Source organism: Vulpes lagopus, chromosome 4 (assembly GCF_018345385.1).
Source record: "Vulpes lagopus strain Blue_001 chromosome 4, ASM1834538v1, whole genome shotgun sequence".
Classification (NCBI taxonomy): Eukaryota; Metazoa; Chordata; class Mammalia; order Carnivora; family Canidae; genus Vulpes; species Vulpes lagopus.
This window is the reverse complement of record NC_054827.1, coordinates 150130496-150155665: the sequence shown is the minus strand read 5'-3', so window position 1 is coordinate 150155665 and position 25170 is coordinate 150130496. Positions and strand designations below refer to the sequence as shown.

The following is a 25170-nucleotide window of genomic DNA, read 5'->3' as shown; positions in this document are numbered from 1 at the left end:
GATATCTTGGCTACTTCCGAGTTTGAGCAACTATGAATTGTATTTGTGTGGGTCTACTTTAGGGTTCTCTTATGTTTCACTGGTCTATTTGTCTACCTTTCACCAATACCACGCTGTGTTGATGATTCTATTTTTATAGTAAGACTTAAAGTTTAGGATCTTTTGCCTTTCTGTATAAACTTCAGAATTAGTTTATCAATATCTACAAAATAACTGGCTAGGATTTTGACTGGGATTATACTGAATCTATAAATCAAGTTTGTCTTTATACTGCCTGAAACCAACCCAGACCTTGATACATTTTTTAGGGTACTATTCATTGTTATTGATGCCAAATATCCACTGAGACAAATTAAAATGGATAATTTTGTACCTCCCCCAAATCTTAAGAAAATATCTTTTCAGTGGCTGCTGTTGCAAAATTATCAATTCCTCTTCCCTATGTGGTAGGAAGGAGGATGGAGGACAGAGGAGGGAGGAGGGGGAGTGGGGGACTGTGAACACAGACTATGTCATATGCTCCGCAAGGACAAGGAAACTTCTCTACTTTGCTGATGGTCATACCTTAACACCTGGAGCACTTCCTGCTGTTTCATAGAACAAAAAACTGGATATTTTTGAATGTTGAATGAATATGTTTTTTTGGCCAGAGACCAACATGCTGAAGCAATTTCAGTTCCCCAATACACAGTGATTTCTCTGCTCTAAGCCCTTGGCCTGAGCTATTTCCTCTACCTGGGATCCTCTCCTTTCTCCTCTTTTCACCTAACTTCTACTCAACCTTCAAGTACCTGCTTCTACATTGCTTCTTCCTTGTCTGTATCTCCCATGTGCTTTGTTCCCCATTCTATTTCCAAGGATAAGCACACTTTGGCGTGCATTAGGTACTCACACATAATTACTATTTAAAATAGTATATTTAACCCTGTTCAGGGATTCACTCAATATAATAAAAATACATATTTAGACATTGTAATTGCTGAATGAATTATTCACACACAATGACCCAATCTACACTCTAGATTAGAGTCCATAACATATTTTTGGATGCAGTGTCGTACTCGTAAGAGTATTTGGCATTTTTGTCTCCTGGATCTATGGTGCAAACAGAATGGACATTCTGGATTTAAACTCTCTTTCTTATTGGAAAAATTGTCTCCAATCTAGGAAGGCATCTTGCATCTCATCACCTTAAAGGCAGCTGTTATCCATTTCCTGACTATTCCAGTTGCAGCTTCTGGTCTTCTGCTGAAAGATTTCATTCCATTATTTATTACTCGACCTATTAAATGTCAATGGGAAGATTCCCTGGAAAGGTGTGTTACTGTGGTTACCAAGAGCTTCTCTCATCCCAAGAAGAGTCTGCTTTCTGGGGTGCAGAGCAGGCTTTAAAATCAGCAGGAGCCACACATGCTGAAGCAGAGATGTATGAAGGACACAAAGAACCTGCTATTATTTTTAAAGCATCCTGGGAAATACCAGGAAGGATTCTGGGGTTTTCTTTCAAAATGATAACTTACGGACAGTTTGAGGCAAAGCCATGGAAATGAAAAGACTTGATTCTCCTGCCATAGATGGAACAGTGACTTTTTATTCTCTTGCTATCTTCCCCCACCTCAAAAAATGCATTTTTTATAAGAAAGTCAAATTGGCCTTGTCTCTCAGGCAAACACTCCTCACAGAACAAATGAGCCCCCCCCCTTTTTTTTGGTTAAATTACAGAAACAGTGAAAGATTTATGATTCTCCCGGACAAAATCCTTTTGTTTTAAATAGTTGCCATTTTTCCATGAAGAAATCAGACACCTTGTTGGTGTTTTCTTATAGTAAACATAAGGTCACTGAAAGAACAGGCTAGATGAAAGATCACCCCAGTATTAAATTACTTCCATCTGCAAACACTGTAAATCCCGTAGACATAAAAAGAGAAGTTATGGTTAGAGTTCTGAAGTGTCATGTTTTTGGACTTGAAAAAAGTCCTTCTGCTGAGGACTTTATTCTATTGCCAAGATTAAGAAACATGAAGTCGTGACGCAGTAACTGGACCATGTCAAAAGCATTTTGCAGTAGAAATCTCGCTTGCTCACTCTTTTTCTCAGCCCTTTCCTCCATTCACGTCTGGCATTATCTAACATTTGAGTTTATATTGGAATAAATTGCTGCGAATTAAAGTCCCATAGTATTGGTTCTCAACAAGTTTTAAAGAACTTATTCAAGGCATACAATTATTCTCCTCAGCTTTTCTTTTTACTGATTGTAAATTGTTTATGTTTGGGATAGAAATCAAAATGGTCTCTTTTAGAAACAAGGTCATTTACATTTGTTATCAATTAATGTTATCCACAGTTGCAATTTGACTAAATTGTATAGTAATCTTTACGTAGGTCTTGATTTTTCATCCAACGTTATTAGTAGTTACTGTAAGCGAGAACAGTGACTGTTGTGCTCTTTTGGCTTCTAGGCATCTGAACTTCTTTCCTAGTTTTGAGAAATATGTTATTGCATGAGTGCAACCATCTGAGGCTGGATAGTTGCTTCTCGATCCCCTGAAGACAGGACATGGACATGAGATAGCCATACCCGAGACCTGAATCTGGAATAAGAGGTGCAACGTGGTAGCCAAGAGCCCAGTGCCCAGGGGCAGTAAAGATGGTGGTGAGAGAAGTGCTTCATGGTAGACAGTAGGAACTGGCATCCTGAGAAGGATGTTCCTATGATGTGGTCTTTACTGTTGTCCCAGGTCTCCCATTTACTAGTTCAAAGTCTTTGGACAAAAACATTAACCAGCCTGCTTCAGTTTTTTAATCTGAAAAACAAAACAAAAAAAAAAAAAAGGAAAAGGAAAAAAAAAAGAAAAGAAAAGAAAAGAAAAAAGAAAAAAGGTATATTAATAGTTACTATCCCACAATACTGATTCAAGGGTTGAATGTGTTAATGCACATCAAACAGTGTCTAGCACACAGGAGGGTCTTCACTAGCATTACCTGTATGAGACATTATTACCTTCCTGTGGATGTACACATAGACTGAATCACATTCCTCACCCTTCTTGTCTATGTTCTCTAATATTATTTTTCTTAACCAGAATACTTTTCTATTTTTTAAAGTTATTTTTTTTAATTTATTTGAAAGAGAGAGAGAACACAAGGAGAGGGAGAGGGAGAAGGGGTCTGCCCCCTAATGAGTGGGAAACCTAAAGCAGGACCCATCCCCAGAGTCCTGGGATCATGACCTGAGCCAAAAGCAGGTGCTTACACGACTGAGCCACCCTGGTGCCTCACCAGAATACTTTTTTGCTGAATACGACCAAGAAGCCTGACTGAAGTCCACCTCTAAGCTGATTTATATTTTTCAACAATAAAACACTTTGACACTAGAGACTCATTTTAAGTTCAAAAGTGGGATATTTGTGAAAAAAAATTGTTTCCCTGGACAGTGCTCTATTTGTTCAATGCTATCACATCAAAACTCTGTGTTGAGCAGTAGCTATTTTGGCAATATTGTCATGTTTATTTCCTTCTGTGATATCGTTAAAAGGCAATCCAGATTTTTGAAACAGAGAATTTTTGAAGTTCTTATGTCAAAGTAGAATCATTTTTAAAGTTCTGCAGAAAGTAGAAAGATGGGTAGTTTGCCTATTTGTATTTACCTGTGAGTGCACAAATACACCTCTGGGAGAGAAGAACAAGCAGTATTTATATGTCCATAAGGATGACATGGATCTTCAACTCCTGAAAACACAGGGCATAGGTCAAAGCTCTGTTTGGCTTTTGTCCAACACAGCCTGAAGGTATTATGGAGAGATCATCGGGGAGCAAACACCAGTGCAAACCACATCGTGACTGTCAGAAATCTGGTTCCCTGTTTTAAGAATTCCAGAAACTAGTCTGGGAAATAGTAACACCAGAAGCTTCCTTTGATTCCCTCTTTGATAAGATCTCTTCTCAGAGGGCTTGAAGGGAAAGAGAGAGATAAAAGATGCTATTGACAAAAGTTCTAGCTGCTTCAAAGGAAATCCATGTGGTTTGCATGCCTTATATAACTCTTCCTAAAAAAGGAAGGCAGCTGTTTGCTGTACGAAGTTCCAGACTGCTGTGGCCAGTAGCTTCAGGCCACTAATTACAGTCTCAGGAGGCATGAGAGAGGCACACTCTTTTAAATCCATCTCATATCCTTCAATATCCTCAATTTCTTCTAAGTATGGACTGCTCCTCATGACCTGAGATTAACCTAGAAGAATCAGGTATTTCTCTAACTTGCTAAGGAGTTGTTATTACAGCCCTTGCTGATGAAGGGTAAATGTACGGCTCTCAATGGGCACTTGCTGAGTTTCCACCCCACATCGAGTGCAGAGCAGATGTTGCACACATTTGAGTGACCACTTAGCTGGAAAAGCTTTTCTCTAGCAACAATGACTTGTTGGCAGGGCAGCAGCAGAGTGGGCTGGAAAGCACCAGGGTGGGACTCAGGCCACCCTGGCTCTTGCTCTGGCTCAGGTACGAACCGCCTGTGTGACATTAAATGAGACCTTGTCCCTCTGTTGTCATCGGTGTCCTTACTTAAATCATGAGAGAACTGACTGAGATCACATCCAAGACAGTGTCCAAGTCTAAGCCACGCATACAACACTTAATTTCAGAGAAAACTTTTCCCTACTTAACAACTACAATGACAAAAATTCACATGTTGCCCATTCAGGTAGGCCACACATAACAGAAAATGAGATACCTGACCTGTAGTTACACTCATTCAATTTATAACATGGATACATAATATGCTTGACCTATGCCATGAAAAACGGTTTACATAGAAAATATCAGCAAATATTTATTAATAATGTCTGGTTATTAGGGAATATATCGAGCCACTCATAAATATCATATAATACAACAATAATAGTAATAATGAAGGTGGTGTTTACAGAGTTCTTATCACGTGCCAAGCCCTGGTATAAAGGTTTTAGTTATATTCACTCATTCGGTCTTCAAACCAGCCTGGGTATTAGAATTTATAACTCTTATTTTAGAAATTAGAAACTTGAAAAAAGATTACAAAATAAATGTGTAGGAGCTAGGGTTTGAACCTGGTAGTCCAGCTCCAGACTCTGTGCTTCTCAGCATTCTGTTCCTTGAAGTTGTAGGTATATCTGGAGAGCAGGTTAACTCAACAATTTATTTTGTGAGACTATCATGACAAAGTTCAAAGTAGAATTAGTTCACATCCTATTTGTATAGTTTATTACCTCTGCAGCCTGAGAAAACTATTTGATCTTTCTAATATTTAGTACCTTCACCTGTAAAAGGGGGATAATATTATGCAGAATCGTCACATGGGTTTGATGAGTCTAAAAAATGTAAAAATATCCAGCTCAGTTAACAAAGTAAGTCATTTAGTTATTTAGGGGGTATTTATGGAACACCTACTATGTGCCAAGCACTGGTATAAAGATTATGGCAGTAAACAAAATGAATGCCATCATGGAACCGGCATTCTTGTGGGGAGACAGAGACTTTTAAAAACATTAAGATAACAAGAAAATTGCAGGTTGTTATCCAATAAATGTTTTAGCTCCTTTTTGTGTTTAACAAACCTAGGAATTTTGTAAGTCAGGACTTCTGAAAATACGTAGATGGCTCTTTGCTCCACGGAATAACACGAATGCTTGAAATATAAGCTAGGACTGGAGGGAAGACTTCCAGGATTGCTTCTTCACCTGCATACCTGGTATCAGGACTGAGATGCCTGAGACTCGGCCTTACCTGGGCTGCAAACATGTGGCATCTCCAACATGTTGAGATTTACGCAGAGAATTAAAATAGGATGATATAATACTGAGTGACTGGGAGATTAATTTGGGAAATGTTCAAGGAAAGCCTCTCTGGGGAATTAATGAAGTTGACACCTGAAGATGGAGAGGATCCTAGAAAATGAAGATGAGAGGGAAGGATTCCAGGCAGAGCTCCTACAAAAGCCTTGAAGAGAGAGCAGGGAACACAATGAGATATGGAATGAGATAAGGCCATTGACCTGGACAGGGACCAGGGTAAGTATAGGTCCCTAAGCCAGGTTAAAGGGTTAGGATGTCATTTATAAGACTATGGAAAACCACTGGGAAATTTTGAGTTGGAGAATGATAGAATATTAACATAAAAAGAAATGGGGCAGCCCCGGTGGCTTAGTGGTTTAGCACCGCCTTCCACCCAGGGCATGATCCTGGAGACCCAGGATCTAGACTCATGTCAGGCTCCCTGCATGGAGCCTGCTTCTCCCTCTGCCTGTGTCTCTGCCTCTCTCTCTGTCTCTCTGTCTCTCTCTCTCTCTCTCTCCCTCGTAAATTAAAAAAAAAACTTAAATAAAATAAAAGGAAAGAAAAGAGAGAAGAGAAGAGATGAGAAGAGAAGAGAAACATAAGAAAAGAAACAATAACAGAATGGAGTCCTACTTCACTTTCTTCTGGTCGTGTCCACGACAATCCACCTCTAGTGTCTTCACACTGGCTCCTAATTATTAACTTTGTCTCCTATTCTGATCATTTATGAAACAGAACATTCAAATCCCTTTCCTTCCCCAACAATATGCATAGATGATGTTTGCAGAGTTAATAGACATCTAAATGGGGACAGGATATTTAGGGACTGCTGAATCTAATAAAAAAGATGCTGCTTTCACTCCAAATCTAGACAAAAGCATGTCATTCGTGTATTATTCATTCAGGCATCTATTTACTCAGCTGTCTTTCCATTGACCACTAGGTTTCAATAAGTGCTAATAACAGAAAAATGACCATGATACCGTTTCTGTTTTCATAGCATTTCAATATCACAGAGTATATATATATATATTTTTTGTAGAAAGTTGTATTGCAACACAAAGGAGGAAAAACGGTATCTGATACCCCAAAGTAGAAAACACTGAAGATTGTTAGCAAGCTATGTGCCTGGGAAAATACACTTTAATTAAAAGGGAATTTATGTCAACTGCTTATGTCTTGACCCGAGAAGCTCCTGTCATACTTGTAGAAAACACTATATTTGGGTGCTTCTATCAAGATTACTTAAGTAAACTGAAAATGGAAGTCTTCCTTATGGTCTTTCTGTGCAGTGTTTGTCCATCATCAACAGTCCTCAGGAGCTGGATTCCTTCCACATGAAAGGAATTCCAAAACTCAACACATTCCTTAGCTTCCAAAGCAGAACCAAAAACTGAGACAATTGTTCCAGATGAATGGCACAAACCCATGTGCACACATGCGTGTGTGCAAACACACACTCACAGACACTTATTTTGCAGACAGCAGACTGGTGAGAAACACCTTAGCAATTGCTTCTTCCAGTTTATCTCTTATCTTGTACTTACCTGTAAATAACTATTTTTTCTAGATAAATATATTTATCCAGACTTCAAAGTCATGGTTTTTAAGGCTAGGATTGACCAAAATAAACATTTCAGACTTGAAATTCTCAGTCTCAGGATAAATTTATTCTCTGTAATCTATTACTGGCTTTCCAAATGGAATGGATCATCTCATTAACACATTCACCCCAAAGTCAAAGGTGGAGTCAAAGTCTCAAAATCAAGATCATCAGAAGTTTGTTATCCATTTTTGGTTTTTCTGAATGAGTTTTTAAATATTTAGATCTAACTTATTTTTTCCTACGCTATCTTTATTAAAAACATAGAAGTAGTATTTATACTAGTACCCATCCTTCCATAACTTACCTTCCGTAACTCATGCAGGCACCCATTGTTATACCAATCTTTGTATAAACAGCCATAAAAATCATGTTATTGCATTTTCTCTTTCTATGGCCATAGTGCTCAATCATTCGGAACATGATGTCTAGAGTCAAATTCTTGGATCCTAATCCTGTCTCCATACTTGCTATGTGACTTGGTCAGAGTTACTTAAACTCTGTGTCTCAATGTTTTAATGGGAACATGATACTCACATTACAAGGTTATTAGGAATAATTAATTTGGTTAGAACATATGATGTATTTAGAAGCGCCTGGAATACCACTTACATTTAATCAATGCAATATTTCTAGGAATTCAGTTTTTGTTTTGTTTTGTTTGAGAGTCTCATTTCCTTTCCTAGTGTCCCTTACTAGTTTATTTTATTTTGTCCTCCTCTCCTCCTCCTCCTCCTTTCTTTTTCTTCTTCTTCTTCTTCTTCTTCTTCTTCTTCTTCTTCTTCTTCTTCTTCTTCTTCTTCTTCTTCTTCTTCTTCTTCTTCTTCTTCTTCTTCTTCTTCTTCTTCTTCTTCTTCTTTCTTCTTCTTCTTCTCCTTCTTCTTCTTCTTCTTCTTCTTCTTCTTCTTCTTCTTCTTCTTCTTCTTCTTCTTCTTCTTCTTCTTCTTCTTCTTCTTGTAAGCTCCATGGCACACCTGGGTGGCTCAGTGGTTGAGCATCTGCCTTTGGCTCAGGTCATGATCCCGGGGTCCTGGGATGGAGTCCCACATCAGGCTCCTTGCAGGGAGCCTGCTTCTCACTCTGCCTGTGTCTCTGCCTTTCTCTGTGTCTCTCATGAATAAATAAATAAAATCTTCAAAAAATAATAAAGTAAGCTCTACACCTAGCATGGAGCTCAGCATGGAGCTTGAACTCAAGACCATGAGATCAAGACCTGAGCCAAGATCAAGAGTTGACCTTCAACAGACAGAGCCACCCAGGCACCCCCATCTCTGTCTACTTTCTTATTTCCAAAACTAGAATTATAACCTCTAATTTTTAAGGTCATACCTTTGATCAGATGCACTGTAAAGAGACACTGAGCTTCTCAGAGAGCCCAAACATTTCCAGCGAATGAGAACTAGAGAGCAAACCTGAGAGAGGAAGGGCACACTAGATGTGCGAGAGTTGTCAGAACACTAGGCACTCCGTTATAATTAATAGTTCACTGTCATAGAGGTATCAGACCAGTTATCATAAAGACTTTCAAACAGGCTTCTACTCATTGATTTATCAATTCAACATTAGAGTTAGAGCAACAGGAGGAACAAAAATATAAAATATAATTCTCTTAACTCTAATAAATTTAGATGAGTATGTATGAAGGACAGGGATTGTTGATAAAATGGGAAATGGTAAATCAACTTCTTAAAAATTGTTATTATTTACACTCTCCTCAGGGAATACTAGAAGGATGAGAGGCAAGGAAAATATAGCCTTTTAGAGATAGAATCAAGGAAAGAAAAACTGAAATATCTAAGGAATAAATTTCATGTACCAATCTGAGTATTAAGGAACAGTGGAAAGACATTGGTAGAAAGGGAGAGTAAGTTGGGATGGTAGTGAAGCAGGCCTCAAAAATACAAATGTCCTGATATGGAGGGTCAAAAATCCAAAGATGAAGCTCTCTTAGCCAATTATAATTATGACAAAAACTAACTTTGAGAACATAAAGCTAGAGCTTTCAATTTAGTGACAGTTATTCTGACCTTGCTTGGGAGTCTAGAGAGGTTCACCGATTCTCATTTTCAAACCAGATGTAGTGTTCACACTTGGGTAGCAGCGAAGTATGAGACGGTACCATAAAATGTCTTCCACAGCGATGTTGACCAGTATAAAAACAAGTAGGCTGGGAAAGAATTCATATTCTTCAGGGACTAGTAACACAATTAGTCATTAATCACAGATTAATACACAAGGGACAGATTTCGAATTCAAACTCTCTACCAAGCCTTGTATTGGAAAAAAAAATGCAATAATTAAAAATGTGGCCTCGCACATTTGAATGGCCTGAAATCAGATGTCCAATCTTGAATTAGTCTCTTTGATATCATAATTTATCTGCCTATATTTAATGTGATCATCAGCGGATTATTAACAAAACATCCTACTTTTGAAGCCTATGTTCCTTTCTCAGAATCTTCTAACTGAAGAATGGGCCAAGAGATGGATTTCTAGAGCACACATATATTTGATTCATCTTTGCCTCTCCAGTACCCAACATAATATATCAGGGGTTGGATATTCAATGCAGCTTTGTTGAATGAATGAATGAACAAATATACAAATTGATTGTTGAGAAAATGGAAAAAATGAATGATTACGTGAATGATGAATGCAAAAATAGGTTTGTTAGAGATCCTTAATAAAATAATGAATAAATGAGTCAGTGAACTAATGAGTTTTACATTATCCTCATAATTACTACTCCTTGTAGCTACTATGCTATGGAGAATAAACTCTGTATTTTGTACAGTTAAGTCAGGTGCAGTCAGCTGACTACTTTTGTTAAGTATGTGTGGGTTCGGCATATTTTTCTGCCTTGTTGAAGACAGCTTTGTTGTAGAAGTTAGCTTTAAATTGATCCTTGAAGAAGGCCGTCCAAAAATAGCCCAGCATGAGAAGTCCGGCATGCTGTTGCTTTCACTTCCCTAGACTACTCCCCTATGAAAAATATTTTGATTTAGTTGGTTCATTTCATGTGATGGCAGTATGAATGATCACTTTATAGCGGACATCAGCAAAAGGATAGGAATTTACCATTAAAACAGAGTGAAACTGAAACTATTTTGGCCTCCCTCTGCTTTCCTTGAAGATAAATGATTATGATGTCAGTGCAATTTGAAAGAATATTAAATCAGAAGCTGAATATACCTAGCAGTTCCAACTCCCTTATGTCACAAGACCTGGATTCTCTTGAACTCCAAAACTAAGATGATTCCCTCATCCTCAAAATCCAAATGGTGTTCTGTAACTCATTTCAGGACACACTGAGTGAAGAAAATTTGCTTATACTTTTTTACACTTATAATCGACTACATAATCTGGTTTTCTTTCAGATGCCTTCCAAACATAACTCGGATATGTACAACACACCAGACCCTAAACACTCATCAAAGGAGAAAACAAATATACACCATAAGACTTCTATCTTACAGTTTTTAAGGTTTTTCCCATTTTACTCTGAGAAGATCCCTTTGGCATTTCTTTTTGGACCTCTGAGAAGAATGTTCAAGGTCATGGTAAATTGGGGGAATGAGCAATTGATCCATCTTGCCTCTGATTCTGATGGGAAGAGGAGACAGGGACTGAACTTTGTTGCATGCCTGTTTGTGCTAATACTTGTGCTAAATACCTGTGCTGGGCTGCATCATAGCCCTGCAAAGATGGACACTCTAATTTTTGGAAACTGTAACTAGATTACCTTGTGGACTATTTTTTTTTCAGTTGAAGGATGATTCCTTTTTTTAAAATTTCTTTTTATTGGAGTTCAATTTGGCAATATATAGCATAACACCCAGTGCTCATCCCGCCAAGTGCCAGCCTCAGTGCCCGTCACCCAGTCACCCCAACTCCCCGCCCACCTCCCTTTCCACCCCCCCTTGTTCATTTCTCAGGAGTCTCTCATGTTTTGTCTCCCTCACTGATATTTTCACTCATTTTCTCTCCTTTCCCCTTTATTCTCTTTCACTATTTTTTTTATATTCCCCAAATGAATGAGACCATATAATGTTTGTCCTTTTCCAATTGACTTACTTCACTCAGCATAATTCCCTCCAGTTCCATCCACGTTGAAGCAAATGGTGGGTATTTGTCGTTGCTAATGGCTGAGGAATATTCCATTGTATACATAGACCACATCTTCTCTATCCATCATCTTTCGATGGACACCGAGGCTCCTTCCACAGTGTGGCTATTGTGGACATTGCTGCTAGAAACATCAGGGTGCAAGTGTCCCGGCGTCTGTATCTTTGGGGTAAATTCCCAGTAGTCCCATTCCTGGGTCATAGGGCAGATCTATTTTTAACTCTTTGAGGAAACTCCAAGTGGATTATTGTAGTGGATGTGATGTAATCACAAAGTTCCTTATAAAAGGAAGGTAGGAGGTTAGGGAGGGCCAAAGACAATGTGATGAGGAAGCAAGGATTGGACAAAGGTGGCCTTAAGCCAAGGGGTAACAGATGACAGCCTCCAAAAGCTGGAAGAAGTGGGGAACGAGTTCTTTCCTGGACCCTTCAGATGAAACCCTCTCTGTTGATCCCTTCATTTTAACCTTGTAAGGCTAATTTTTGGACTTCTGATCTCCAGAGATGTTGGACAATAAATGTGTCTTGTTTTATACTATTATGTTTGTGATCATTAGTTACAGCAATAATAGGAAACTAGTGTAGTGTCTTTGCAGTATTTTATGAAGGATTCACAGCACTACGAAGGAAGAATACCTTCTCCATTTCACAATGACATCAAAGACTCAGAGAGGCTCCCTTGAGTTCTCACTGCCACTTAATAATGGGGCTACGGCTCCAATCTGGATTTGTCAGCCATGATTTTTTCCCCAGGATGATGTAACCAATAATTTGGCCCAGATTTCCCCCTCTCGCCTATGTCAACCAGATAGATTGTTCACACGTTCAAGTTACCTAGGAGCCCATTCTGCCCCATAACCCATTACTTTCATTGGATGAACACCACTCGTAGTGGATTATCCTGAAATCTTGCCTTAATTTATTTCTTCCTTCACCCAACTATAAATTTTGGAACTATTTGCTTTGCAAGGGGAGGCAGGGAAGAAGGGAGAAAAAAGTGAAAGTCAAGACAGATCTTACTATAAGAATCACAGCCCGGAATCTGTTCCCCAGCATCGGAGTATGGAGGAATGACTTTAGGGCTTTTATTTTTCCTCTATAACTTCAGTAGGAAATTACCCAACACTCACCCCCTCCTGCCAAAAACACTGGTTTTGAGGGATGTTCCTGGACATGATTGAAATGGATCCCTTTTCCCTAAGCTACTAAGGAGCTGTACCTAACATGTTTAAGGGCAGCTTGGCCTTCTTCCAGAGGAGATGCTATCTGATTTACTGCAATGCCTACTGTGATGCCTGCACAGCTCGACTTCCCACCTGACCAGTGGGAAACATCTGCAGGAGAGTGCCTCCCTTGGCAGCTGTGTTCCGAGGAAAGGGAGGAGGCCAGCCCAACAGCTGTCTTTATCTGTTACTGATGTGCACGAGAGTGCACGTTTCTTGGTTGTTGTTTGTCAGAGAGCCTTCAAGCATGGAAGTCATTCCTACTCCACTTCTTGTTGAGATCCTTCTGAAACTCATTTGGGATCCTCAAAAAATAATAACAATTCCTCCTTCATGGAGCTCAACTAGAAGATGTTAAAGCAGATACACATTTTATGGATTAGTCCCTCCCAGTATATTTCCACTGTTTTCACTATAAAAATGAAGTCATAGGGCAAAGAACTAAAACATGTGGATGCACAGCATTTCAGCCACCATCAAACTGATAATGAGACTTGGCATGTTGGCAAGAGTGAGATCGGGTACTAAGAAGTGCAACAGTAACTAGTGTTTCCTTTACACGTTTCTTCTATCAGTTTTCCAAATTCTCTTCCTCCTGCCATCAAATATTTTCATTTGAGAATGGGTAAAACAGTCTTCAACAACTTTTATAATGAATACCTAGCCTGTTTGATCGGTTTCAAATTTGGCTCATTTTACGCAATCCTGTTGTTCTGAAGAATGCATGTGGAAAGGGAATGGGAAGGTAATGTGGAATAAGGGAGACTGGGGAACAATATAGAGGGCCTGATATGTTTCAATAAAACCTATTACTAGGTATCACAGTTTTTTTTGGGGGGGGGGGTTAAAGTAAAGCAAAACTCTAGAATGAGTATCTTGAGCCTAGTGGTGTTTTCTTGTTTGTGATATTCTAGTTCTTTACCAAACAGAAGAGTGTAGAAAGAAAAGTCTTTAGTGCATTTTAAGAAAAATTGTAAGTCTTTAAATAGATAATGTGAACTTGGGGAGGAAAACATTGGTGAGAAACATGTAGGGGGTAGATGGTAAAGAATTTTTTAAAATATCAGCCATTGAGAAAGTACTAAAAGGTAGCATTGGTTGTTTTGATTTTTAATTTTAAAAACATGCAGAGAGAAAAATTTGGAAAAAAGTGGAATTTATCAAAACATACATGCTTATATGTATTGTAATATTTTTAAGTAAGTATAAAGAAATGAAAATTGAAAAATTCATGTTGATTTCCAGAGCAAAGAAATCCAGTGAGGTCAATTTTCTTAGAAGAGGATTTGGGAATGTTTTCATGCCCATTTTTCGTAAAAATTGAAGATGATAACGCATACCTTTGAGTAGGACTTTGGAGAGTATGCTGCAAATAAGCTTCTCCTATGAAAATTATAGTTTTCAGTCTCTTCCACTAATTTCTTAATAGAACAACAAGAAAGTTTTATCAGCTTTGCTATCTCAGGAGCTTTTCCATCCAATTCGGTTACATTTAGTTGCCCTGATAGAGTCCACAGTTTCACTTGGACCACCTATTGAATTCTTGTCTGGTGAATCCTGATCCGCTTTCTTAGCCCTCATTTCAAGCACCATCATTTTTCATGTAAGTACGTCTCCTTCCTTAGGAACCCAACATATGTTGTAACTATGAATGTCAAGAAAGGCACTTAAATAAGTCTACCTGAAATTACATTTATCTGCATTATTTACACTTTGTTTGGTTGACAAACTCCTTGAGAAGATAAACGGTGCTGTTTTTATCTTATATCATCTCAAGTAAATCCTACAATGCCTAGGACAGAGATGAGATAAAATACATATTTGTTACAAAGTAAGAAGTTGATAGATTTTTTTAAATTTTCTTTTTTTAAAATTTTTTTAAATTAATTTTTATTGGTGTTCAATTTACCAACATACAGAAAAACACCCAGTGCTCATCCCGTCAAGTGTCCACCTCAGTGCCCGTCACCCATTCCCCTCCAACACCCGCCCTCCTCCCCTTCCACCACCCCTAGTTCATTTCCCCGAGTTAGGAGTCTTTATGTTCTGTCTCCCTTCCTGATATTTCCCAACATTTCTTTTCCCTTTTTTATATTCCCTTTCACTATTATTCATATTCCCCAAATGAATGAGAACATACACTGTTTGTCCTTCTCTGATTGACTTATTTCACTCAGCATAATACCCTCCAGTTCCATCCACGTTGAAGCAAATGGTTTCTTTTGCCTTCGTGGATGTATCTTGCAAGAAGTTACTGTGGCCGAGTTCAAAGAGGGTGTTGCCTGTGTTCTCTTCTATGATTTTGATGGACTCTTGTCTCACATTTAGATCTCTCATCCATTTTGAGTTTATCTTTGTGTATGGTGAAAGAGAGTGGTCCAGTTTCATTCTTCTGCATGTGGATGTCCAATTTTCCCAGCACCATTTATTGAAGAGACTGTCTTTCTTCCAATGGATAGTCTTTCCTCCTTTATCGAATATTAGATGACCATACATTTCAGGGTCCACTTCTGAGTTCTCTATTCTGTTCCATTGATCTATGTGTCTGTTTTTGTGCCAGTACCACGCTGTCTTGATGACCACAGCTTTGTAGTACAACCTGAAATCTGGCATTGTGATGCCCCCAGATATGGTTTCCTTTTTTAAAATTCCCCTGGCTATTCGGGGTCTTTTCTGATTCCACACAAATCTTAAAATAATTTGTTCTAACTCTCTGAAGAAAGTCCATGGTATTTTGATAGGGATTGCATTAAACGTGTAAATTACCCTGGGTAACATTGACATTTTTACAATATTAATTCTGCCAATCCATGAGCATGGAATATTTTTCCATCTCTTTGTGTCTTCCTCAATTTCTTTCAGAAGTGTTCAAGAGTCCATCAAAATCATAGAAGAGAACACAGGCAACACCCTCTTTGAACTCGGCCACAGTAACTTCTTGCAAGATACATCCACGAAGGCAAAAGAAACAAAAGCAAAAATGAACTATTGGGACTTCATCAAGATAAGAAGCTTTTGCACAGCAAAGGATACAGTCAACAAAACTAAAAGGCAACCTACAGAATGGGAGAAGATATTTGCAAATGACATATCAGATAAAGGGTTAGTTTCCAAAATCTATAAAGAACTTATTAAACTCAACACCAAAGAAACAAACAATCCAATCATGAAATGGGTAAATTTTCTATTAACTAATTGCATATATATTCTTAAGTATGAGACAAATGATAGAAAAGGACCAATGATAAATGATAGACACTTTTAATTGAAGGTACTATGCTTCAAGGCTCTATGCCAATCTTATTATTTAGATTGCTTCATTTAGTCCTTTCAACTATTTGTTCTTTCAAGAAGAAATGAGCACCTACTGTGTGCAAATATAAGTACACATTATATGCCTACTTTTTCACACAAAGAAAATAAGACCTAGAAAAATTCAGGTCACAAGGCATGTAAATAGAAAGACTAAGATTCAAATATGGGTATGTTTTAATCCCCATCTTTCAAACTTTTCATTAAAGGACTTAATTAGACATGAGCTATTCTTAACTGAAACAAAAAAAAATGACTTAAATTTATTCTTACCATATCACAGGCACATTGATATGTATTTCTTTTCTAAAAATATTAGAGGAAAAGCATTCTGAAACATCCCTCACAAAATATTTATGGTTTTTAATTACCAGAATCTATTTTATAGACAACAGATTCTAATCCTTAATAAACTATTTGTCAATTCCTTCTTGCAACTAAGAAAGAAGAAAACATGATCACCTGCGGTCAATATTTTGTGACGTCCATTTTTTGTTTTAGGACTCCTTGATTTACAAGTAACAGAAAACCAGCTTCAGTTATCTAAGGAAAGGAAAAGACAAAAGAAAGAGGTAGTTTATTGGCTTATGGTACTAAAAAAAAATCTGAGGTAAGTTTATTTTAGTCACTGTTGAGACCCAGGGGTTCATATGCACCAAGTCCCAGTGCCTCTTTTTCATTCATATCTTCTCTTTCTTGTCTCTCTCTCCTCTACTTTTATCTTGTTCTAACTCTAAACCTTTATTTCTTTTCTCTTGCTTCTATTCTCAGACAGGCTTTCTCTGACTTTAGGAACTTTGGAAGCTACCTAACTCTAGGATTCAATACTATCAGCAAAAGGAGGCACATAGACCTCTTCTTAATTAGCTCAAACAAAAGTCCATGGAAATACAGTCAGTTTTATTTATCCACATTAACTATGTTCTATACAGTTGCCACAAGCACTGAATGAACTAATACTAAACCGTAGCTCTTAGGTGTGATACGGGAACATGGACACTATTCTTGTGAGCCTCTGGTCATGGCATTCTCATAAACCAGTCAATACATAACCTTGCTGTATGTGTGTTCTTTTTAAACACATCTTATTTAATATGTGTGTTGATTCATAAACATTAAACTCATAGCCAACAGCAATGTACCTCATGCTCAAATGAAGACTAACTTACATTCACATTTTTACATAAGGCACCGCACAGCCTTTTTCCTGTTAGGAACACTAGACAGCATTTCAGCTACTGCTTGGGGTCATTTTTGAACAGTAAAGCACAAATCAAAAGCACAAAATGTGGAAAATCTTGGCATTAACTAGACCTTGAAAAGGAAACTTGTTTATAGTGGGAGAGCAGAAATAAAAAGTCAGAGCCTCATCATGTTTGACCTCAGCTGGGGATGTATACATCGGGTAACAAGTATTTTGCTGTTATGTGAATGTCTGTAAATGACTGGAGAAACATCGGGATGGCTTATTTGAGTGTTACAAGTACACTTTAGCAAGTAGAGTAATTCAAAATATGGAGTCCATGAATAAGGAGGATGAACCCTAAATATTACTGGTTGTGTAAGACTAAGCTAGAGTTGCCTACCAACTTCTGGACTAAAAGAGAATGTGTCCATTCCCTCTGAGCCAAATGGACAATTAAGTCAATTCAGTACTGTCGCCTAAGGAAAAGAAATGTGACAAGCAAAGAAAAGGGGAGATTGGATGGTAGGTGGGAAAAAGATCTACTAGATATCCATCACAACCCCTCTCAGTCTTCTCGAGTAAGAGACATCATTTCTTAAGACTTTTACCTTTTTGAAATTCTCTTCTCTTAGCTTCTAGTTTTCTATATATGTAATTGAAAGGTGTGGCCTAAGTACTATTTATTAATTATAAAACATCAAATTATCCTACATAATAGTATATGTTCTATCAAAAAAATTTTTTTGAGAGAGAGAATGAGAGAGAAGGGTGGGAAGGGCAGAGGGATAGGGAGAGAGAGAAAATCTTAAGCAGACTCTACGCCCAGCATAGAGCATGTAGGGGCTTGACCTCATGACCCTGAGATCATGACCTGAGCTGAAATCAGGAGTTGGATGCTTAACCAGCTGAGCCACGTAGGCATCCCTATGTTCTATCAACTTTTATCCATAATTTCCCCTAAAGGATCAAATTTAATTTGGGGGTTACTCTGCTCTTATTTCTTTTATTGGAGGTTAATAACTAGTGAAGTTCCTATGTTACCTGAAAAAAATTCATCACTTCATACTAATGTCAGGCCAAATTAACCTTTATTATTTCAAAGATAAGGAAAAAAATGCTATTTTGCCTTCTTATGTATCAAGTCCTGGACTTGTTGCTTCTATAGATGGTGACTTTCATCTTCAGAAATACTTTTTTTCTGAGACAAGGAAACTGAGGCTTAGTTTGGTAAAATACTTTCCCTCATTTATATAAAGATTCAGTGAGCACTGCTTGAGTTTCTTCTTGGTGTTAGGCCTGTGCTTGGTGTTGGAGATGCAGTGATCCCAAAGACAGAGAGGTAAATGGAGGGTTAATTATTGTATCCATTCAGGAAATAATTGATTGTTAAAGGAGCCTTCATGCTAACATTGGACTTGCTCAGGGGGACAATAAAAAGGCTCTGCCTTTTAGGAAGTGTGCAGTCAAGCAAGAAATACTTCAGCACAGTATGAAGAGTGCTAGTCCAGAGGTGAGCACAATTTATATTAGTAGCACACATATGGAAGCAAAGATGAGGATTGAAAAAAAAAAGACATATTAGTGACATCTTAAATGATGAGCAAATATGTCTGATGTGATCAAAAGATTTGGAAATCATTATGGCAGCTTACTATATTTAGTAATATATTTATATTATTTGGTTGACTCTAGTCCTCTGGGTTTATACAAGATGGCACTTCCCTTCTCTGTTGACCTCAAGCCTTGTGAAATGTGCGTGGGAGTGGTACTTCAAGGTGAAAACTTTCAGAGCCAACATGCTAGGGGAACATCAAATGCTCCCATGCATTGAAGATCATTGCTTCTCATAAGAATACAGGACCACTCAAATATTGCTCATCAAAATAATAATTCCCTGGAACGTTAAGAATTTGTACTTTGGGCAAATGGTTCTGGGACCGAATAAAATACCAAAATCATTGTGTTAAAGTGGTTAAAATGTGTTTCTTTCCAAGGTGTTTTCTGCTACTCTCAGTATGCTGGTAAGGCCTGTGAAGTTACAAAAGGAAGCTCAGATATGTTGCATTCTTGATATTTCTTTTACCTACATAACTAAATCCAACAGATATTTTCCATTTTCACCTTATTTGACTGTTCGGGGATATTTGAGACTATTGCCCTCCTTGACTACCATGTCTTGGTTTATTTATTCATCCAAATGTGTATTGACTATTCCAATAACTAGTTTTGACCATGTCACATGTGCTAGACTTTGTGCTCATCGCTGAAGATAAAGTGTGAACACAAATAGGCGTGACCCATTCTTTCAAGGAGCTTGCATTACTGGTCTACTGGTGAAGATGGAGTTTACATCAATGAAAGGATGCTTAATTTTTTTTTAAAAAAATAATGCTTAATTTAGTTTAAGACCAGTAATCTTGAAGGGAATAATCTTATAACCAAGGAGACTGATCTATTTAAAAAGGTGATGAGAAGGATTTACTAAGGCTAAGAACTTGCGGGTGACAGGACAGGGGAAGAAGCATTTCAGAGAACCCAAAATGGATAGAAAAAGATCAGAGCAAGGCTAAGAAAATGTTAGTAAGTGTAGTGTGGCTCAAGCACAAGAAGAAATAATTACTTGACAGTAACCACAGGTCATGAAGACCTGATGTAGGTGTGTCACGATTTGGCTCTAAGCAGGTTGGTAATCCCTTGAAGAAGTTTGGGATGCAGGGGGGCTTGTGGAGACGGGATGATCTTTCTAACCTTTATCACAGCTCCTCATCGCACATTTATATGGGATTCCACCTGTAAAAGTTCACCATTTTGTTCCTAGAATCCACTCGAGCAACTAGTCCATAGTATTCTACATATTTTTATTGACTGATTGATAGAACGAAATATGTAACACTTTCTGTCTTAAATCCGTCCCCATAGATTCTCTACAAATTGAAAAGTAGTTCTCTGATTTACAATTTTTCCAATTCCACGATTTAAAAAGCAACATCCTAATCGAATGTTTTTCAAACTTTAATGTGAATGTGAATCATCTGAGGATCTTGTTAAATGGCAGCAACCGTAGAGGTGGGGTATAAATTTCTTCAGTCCCAACAACTCTTGGTTGAGGCTGATATTGGCAGTCCTGGAATACACTTGAGTAGCAACGTCTTGTGCATTGAATCCAAACCTGTACGTATGGAGCAGAGTGAATTCAGCACATTACCCTCTCTGTCAGTGGTTCTCCTAAATGAATGCCCATAAAAATAATCTGGAAAGTCAAAAAAAAATATGGTGTCTAGACCCCATCACTAGATATTTGGAATCATCTGATCTAAAGAGTGTGAGCATTGAAAGTCGGAAACAGTTCCCCTTGTAAGCCTAATGAGCATCCATGGCTGAGACTTAGTGTTTTATATGAAAGTCCACCTCTGGATTGCTTGGAGTTAAAGCCAGCCACCTTGCCCTCTCCCCTCACTGCCAGTCTCTCGCCAGCCCCTACTTACTTTGCTCATTAGCCTAGCTCCTGCACAGATGGTGCTTGTGGGCATGCTGATGAGTTCCATCACCATCAGGCTGCTCATTGCCTGAGGGTGCAGCAAATAAATCGTCTGTGCAGGTGTAATAGGGAGAGGAGGAACGTCTCCTCTTGTGATATATTCTATCAAAATCAAAATCTCCTTGGCTGACTTGCAAGGAAGTATACTTTGTCATGTTAATATGAAAGAGAGCAAATGACACCTACATATATTTACTTTTCTTTTTTTCTTCCTTCTTAAAAAAAAAAGCCTTCCAGATGTTCAGAAGCTCAGCATTTAATATCCCATCTTTGACCTTTGAGTCTTTTGCCATCTGCCACAGAGGGTGTTTCAGCAAGCGGACGTGAAGAGGTATTTGATAAGATTAACTCAGTGGTGATACATTTTGGATGACCCCATGTCAAGGTAAAAATTTCAATACTAATAATTAATCAAATAAGGGTTCTTATGTATCTTCCCAAAATTTCCTGACAGCATAAGCCTCTTGCTACAATGTGAGACAGAATAACATCTCAACACAGTCTCTTAGGTTTTTGTTAAATTATACATTTTCCCTCTTTCATTGGTGCCAAGGATGGCTTACTTCTAATTTAAAAGCATAACTACATTTGGCCCCTGAAGATAACAAATTCCAGAAGTTAACAAAATTCCAGAAAATGCAATATCAGTAAGACCAGTCATAGAATATCAACAATGAAGATTGGATATTAAGATAGCTATAAGTTAACCAATCAATAGAAAGGTACTGCAAACAATTGCACATTCTCGGACAAAAGGAAAACAAAGCCCCAGAAACTAGAAGAATATTGTGTCTTCCTACGATTCTTACTCTTGAGCCTGTCTGCTTGGAACACCTAACATATTTTCAAAAGCTCATCATTAACATTGTCTCATGCTATAACTTCTATTTTTTTTAATTTTTTTGCATGAAGTGCCCCTCCTTTTAGGCTGGGGAGTTTTTAAATTTCCTATTCATTTTAAATTTCCTATCTTCTCCCCTCTGATTATTCATTCTGAGCAAACAGAGATCTCACCAGGCTTACTGTTTGCTCTTCATCCAGCACATGGATCTTTTCACTTTCACTTGGATGCTAATACAATTCACACGTCCTACATTCAACTTGAGGACAAGTTCCATTCCAAATTTTGTTTCTGGGTGTAAGAGGAATTTAACCAGTGCAGAGACAGCTGGTGGTGGGTGTGTACTAATGAATCTCTGGCCCATTGGGTGCAAGAAGAATTAATTTATGAGATCATAAGGGAGTTTTGTGACTCAGAAAGTAGTTCTGGCAACTTAGTGGGAGTGATAGTAAACTTTTCTAGTGGGACTAAGACTGGGGTCTCTTAGTCCAGAACTATCATTGAGATGTATAAATGCCTTTTTCTTGAGGCTCAAGCCTTATTCTGTTTCAGGACTTAGAGCCTGAGCTGTGGACTGGTGGTTCCTCAGTCATCCTCTGGTCTGTGCTCTCATTAACAGGAATGCCTCCTAGAAACTGGAATATTGATTAAAATTCTTAGATACCAACTCAATTGCTATTTGGAGCATTTTTAGTGTGACTTGTGAAACTAGCTGTTAAGCTAGGTTTTGAATGAAACCTTCCCGAGAGCTTATCTTAATAGTTATCAACACAATATATGTCAGTAATCATTGATTTGTAATACTTCGAAATACAGGAGGGTACTAATGAAATTCTTCTATAGTCAAAATAACTAGTTACCTCACCACAGAAAGTCTGAAGGAAGTCTTCCTTGGGAAAGACACTTCTTCCTTCTTATAGACTCTCCCTAAAGACATTCTTCCACCTGAAATGGCTTATAATTCTCTAATTTCTTTGTAGTGTCCTTTCATCAAGTTGGAGTTAGCTTATTTGTTCTAACATATCTTTATACATACAGTTTGAATTAGAATCAGTTTCTGAATCTAGATTTGAACCCTATTGGATATGTGTAACTTCGGGCAAGTTTTTTCTCTAATTGCACTTCTGTAAATGGAAATAGGGAAACACTTTAACATGAGGCACCTAGCAGGCTCAGTTGGTTGAGCAACTGAATCTTGATTTCGGCTCAGGTCATGATCTCAAGGTCATGGGATCTACAGAACCCTACATCTGGCTCTGTACACAGCAAGGAGTCTGCTTGAGATCCTCTCTCTCCCTCTCCCTCCACCCATCCCCAACTCCTGAGTGCTCTCTCTCTCTCTCTCTCTGTCTAAAATACATGAGTAGATCTTTTTTTTTTTAAAGAATACACGTTAACTCATAATATCATGATGTTATTTTAATTATTAAATGGTAAGAGGTATGATAGATACATTGTCTTGTACATAATAAGTCCTAATAATCATTAGCTATGATTATCATTATCATTACTATTACCATATTGTCTGTAACTGTATTAATATTTTAACAGCCTGGCATTATTCTGAGATATATAAATGAAGATCACAGCAACTTAAAATATTAGGCAAGTAGATTTATTTATATGAAGGGAGCTTTCTTCATGTGCACAGGTACTAAATGTTTGAAATGCATTTATCAAAAATGAGAGAAGCTGATAAATGATCAAAAAGTGAATACATACATATAAACATGACCAGAAATGTGTTAACATGCTAAATTATACTGATTTTCTTGTTCTACATATCAGGCTCTTCCAATCTTTTCTCCGCTATGCTTTTGGATTTAGATAAACATGATAAATGTTATGAAAGAAAGGGCATAATAGTTAGAAAACTCATTGCATTAAAAAAAAAGTACCCCAATTTTGTCACACGCACATCAGAAACCCTCCACCACCAAATAAATAAATAAATAAATAAATAAATAAATAAATAAATAAATAAAATAAAAAAGAAACCCTCCACCAGAAGCATGGACACATTTTTCAAATGTCAGGCCTCCAGATGGAAACTCTTCAAAGCAATGGCCTCTTTTACTTCCATTCTTCAATCCCCTTTTAGGTAAGGGTCTCTAGGCTGCTGACACTTGCCTTATTCCCTTCAGACGTCTTTCCATTTCTTCAGGTATCATTAATCAATAGGTACTCCAAGTTAAGTGTTCTTAATCATGGAGATGGATAATTCATATTCTTTTAGGACATATCAGCCTGGGATCCATAATACCTACATTTATCTGACTCAGGCTCCCCACAAGTCACAAAACCTGAGACTTCTTCTATGTTCTGAGTGTCCTACAGAGGCAATTTTTATGCTCTTAGGGTCTGCATATTACTGAGTTGACTCATACTTTTCTATTCCAGTTTTCCTTGAGGGAGATCATTGTCACCGGCAATAAGACAGCCCATGACTAAGGCACCATTTCTCCTACCAACCTGCTAATAGCAACATCAAAAGTTCTCTGCCCCTGCGAATGCACTACTAGTAGAGCCTTGCATCTCCAAGGTGTGGTGATGGATGTTGAAGCAACATTCTCTTATTATAAACCTCTGTAAGCACCTTGGCTCAGAGGTTAATCTGAATGTCGGTTATTCTGCAGTTCTAAGAACCCCTGTCTAATTCTGACCCACGAGTTTTAGAACTTGAATACTTCTTGGCTTTCTCTAACTTTAAGGATAAATGATTTCTGGGCAGCTTCCTAATCCCTCTTCTAAATAGTTTCCTCACTGCCAATTTCACTACCACCAATCCCAGCCAACTGGCATACCAGACGTTTCTGATTATCGGGGGACATCTAACTGACATTCATTTAGAAGTTCCCCAAATTAAGCCATGGTCACGTAAATTAGAAGTATCCAAAAGCCCAGCTATCAGTGCAATCTTAAACTCCATCAGTGTAATTTGGGTTATAAAATGCACAGACATGCGTGGTGTAGTTATTTATTCATCCCGGTGTGGTGTACCAGAAAGAACATTGAAGTGAAAATCAAGAAATGGATTTAGGGCTTGTTGGTTTCTGAATTAGCCTTATAAGCTTGGGCAAGTCTCAAAATTCCTAGCTCATTTAAAAAATTAGGGGGTTGAACTCAAAATCTCTAAGGTTTCTTCCAAGATTCCTTTCAGATCCAAATGAAAACACTTTAAGGGAATCTATTTTTGAGGATCAACGGAGAGTATGCTTGACAACAGAATTTGGCGTTTTTCATTTAATACTGGGGCATCGGTTTGCAGGGTCCGTGTTAGCACAACCAGAGGAGGAGGCTCGTCAGCCAGATGTTGTACAATACGGTTTCAAATTTTTGTTTCAAAGCTTGTAGGAGGAAACAGGCCTTAACATGGCTTTCAAGTTATATTTGTATCTATTCAAGAGAAAATGGGTCTTCAAAAGAATACTCAAGTCTGAGAACTGTCACAATGCAATTTAGGGCAGATTGCAAGCAAAACAGTTTAAGAATACAATATAGAGAGCCAAATTCAGGGAAGAAAAAGCCATTTATA

At 37.9% G+C, this 25170-nt stretch overlaps 1 long non-coding RNA gene across 1 annotated transcript in view; it reads right to left on the bottom strand.

Moving 5' to 3' along the window:
- Positions 1–2244: 2244 nt before the first annotated feature.
- LOC121489041 overlaps positions 2245–25170 on the bottom strand; it is a 50393-nt gene continuing 27467 nt past the window's right edge. Inside the window, exons 2-3 of the long non-coding RNA XR_005987248.1 lie at positions 16533–16613; positions 2245–2805 (exon numbers count right to left, since the gene is read on the bottom strand). This is a non-coding gene — a long non-coding RNA (uncharacterized LOC121489041). The remainder of the gene's footprint in view (positions 2806–16532; positions 16614–25170) is intronic.